This window comes from Schistocerca nitens, chromosome 11 (genome assembly GCF_023898315.1).
Source record: "Schistocerca nitens isolate TAMUIC-IGC-003100 chromosome 11, iqSchNite1.1, whole genome shotgun sequence".
NCBI classification, from domain to species: domain Eukaryota; kingdom Metazoa; phylum Arthropoda; class Insecta; order Orthoptera; family Acrididae; genus Schistocerca; species Schistocerca nitens.
Window position 1 is genome coordinate 112,818,542 of NC_064624.1, and position 2,448 is coordinate 112,820,989.

The following is a 2,448-nucleotide window of genomic DNA, read 5'->3' on the forward strand; positions in this document are numbered from 1 at the left end:
AATCACGAATCCAGTAGCACAAATGAGGCGATATTCCATAGGCACACTGTTTGGTTAGAAGACGCTTGTGAGGGGCGGTGTCAAAAGCCTTCTGGAAATCTAAAAATATGGAATAAATATGATATCTCCTGTCGATAGCACTCATTACTTCATGAGTATAAAGAGGTATTTGTGTTTTGCAAGAACGATATTATCTGAATCCATACTTACTATGTGTCAATAAATCGTTTTCTTCGAGGTACTTCATAATGTTAGGATACAGTACATGTTCGAAAACCCTACTGCAAATCGACGTTAGTGACATGAGCCTGTAATTCAACGGATTACTCCTACTTCCCTTTTTGGGTATTGGTATGACTTGAGGAATTTTCCAGTCTTTAGGTACAGATCTTTCTGTGAGTGAGTGGTTGTATATAATAGCTAAATATGGAGCTATTGAATCAACAAGCATACTCTGAGAGGAACCTGACTGGTATACAGTCTGGACCCTTGTCTTTATTAAGTGATTTAAGCTGCTTTGCGACACTGAGGATATCTGCTTCTCTGTTTCTCATCTTGGCAGTTGTTCTTGATTGGAATTCAGGAATATTTACTTCGTCTTCTTTGGTGAAGGAGTTTCAGAAACCGTGTTTAGTAAGTCTGCTTTACTGGCACTGCCATCAGTGACTTCACCGTTGTTATTGCGTAATGAAGGTATTGATTGCGTCTTGCCACTGGTGTGCTTTATGTATGATCAGAATCTCTTTGGGTTTTTTGCCAGATTATGAGACACAGTTTCGTTATGGAAATTATTAAAAGCATCTCGCATTGAAGTTCACACTATATTTCGAACTTCTGTAAAACTTTGCCAGTCTTGGGGATGTTGCGTTCTTTTCAATTTGGCATGCTTTTTTCGCTGCTTCGGCAGCAGCGATATGACCTGTTTTGTGTACCATGGGGGATCAGTACCATCACTTATTAATTTATGTGGTATATATCTCTCAATTGCTGTTGAAACTATCTCTCTGAAATCATTCCACAACTTTTCTACACATACATGATCAGATAGGAAGAAGTGAAGACTGTCTCTTAAAACGGTGTTGATAGCATTTTTATCAGATTTTTTAAATAGATATACTCGTACTTTGCATTTCTTTTTGATGGTTCTAGGTGTTACGGTATACAGCCTAGCAGCAACTGTCTTGTGGTCGCTAATCTCTGTATTCATCACGATACTCACTATTTGTCCAGGATTATTTGTTGCTAAGAGGTCAAGTATGCTTTTGCAATTATTTACGCATCGAGTAGGCTCATGAAATAATTGCTCATAATAATTTTCTGAGGAAGCATTCAGTACAATTTCGGATGACGCTTTATGCCTAACACCAGCTTTAAACGTATAATTTTTCCAGGATATCGAGGGTAGATTGAAGTCACCACTGACTATAACTGTATGAGTTGAGTACCTATTTGAAATGAGACATGTTTTCTTTGAACTGTTCAGCAGCTATATCTTCTGAGTTGGGGTATCGGTAAAACGATCCCTTTAATAGTTTAGTCCGATTGTCAAGTATAACCTTTACCCCTACAATTTCGCAGGAACTATCTACTTCAGTTTCACTACAAGGCAAACTACTTCTGACAGCAATAAATACTCCACCACCAACTGTATTTAATCTGTCTTTTCTGAACCCTGTTAGATCGTTTGAAAAATTGCGGCTGAACTTATTTCCGGCTTTAGCCAGCTTTCTTTACCTATAACTATTCCAGCTTCAGTGCTTTCTATTAAGGGCTTGGAGCTCCGGTTCTTTTCCAACACAGCTACGACCATTTACAACTACAATACCGATCGTTTCTACAACTAACATACTGTGTTTTATCTATCCCCTTTTAGACAGACGTCGTTTCTGTGGTTCCCTGAGACCTAACCTAAAAAGCCGCCCAGACCCTTCCACACAGCCCTCGCTACCCGTGTAGCCGATTCATGTGTGTAGTGGATTCCTGACCTATTAAGCGGAACCTAGAAACCCACCACCCGATGGCGCAAGTCAAGGAATCTGCAGCCTACACGGTCACAGAACCACCTGAGCCTCTGATTCAGGCCCTCCACTCAGCTCTGCACCAAAGGACCACAGTCGGTTCTGTTGACGATGCTGCAAATGGTGAGCTCCGCCTTAATCTCGCAAGCAACACTGGCAGTCTTTGCCATATCCACTAGCTGCCCGAAACCAGAGAGTATCTCCTCTGCTTCCAAGAGACACACGCCACTGGTACCGACATAAGCCATGAACCGACATAAGCTTATAAATGGCCAAAGCTAAATTAAGAAGGATGTTCTTTACAGCGATTCCACGTTAAATTACTGGGAACTGAATCACTAGGAAAAGTGTGGGCTAAACATTTCTGAACATCGTTACTAACATTTGCTAAAGAAATTACAAATGTAGAAACATGTCGAACAAAACTGGA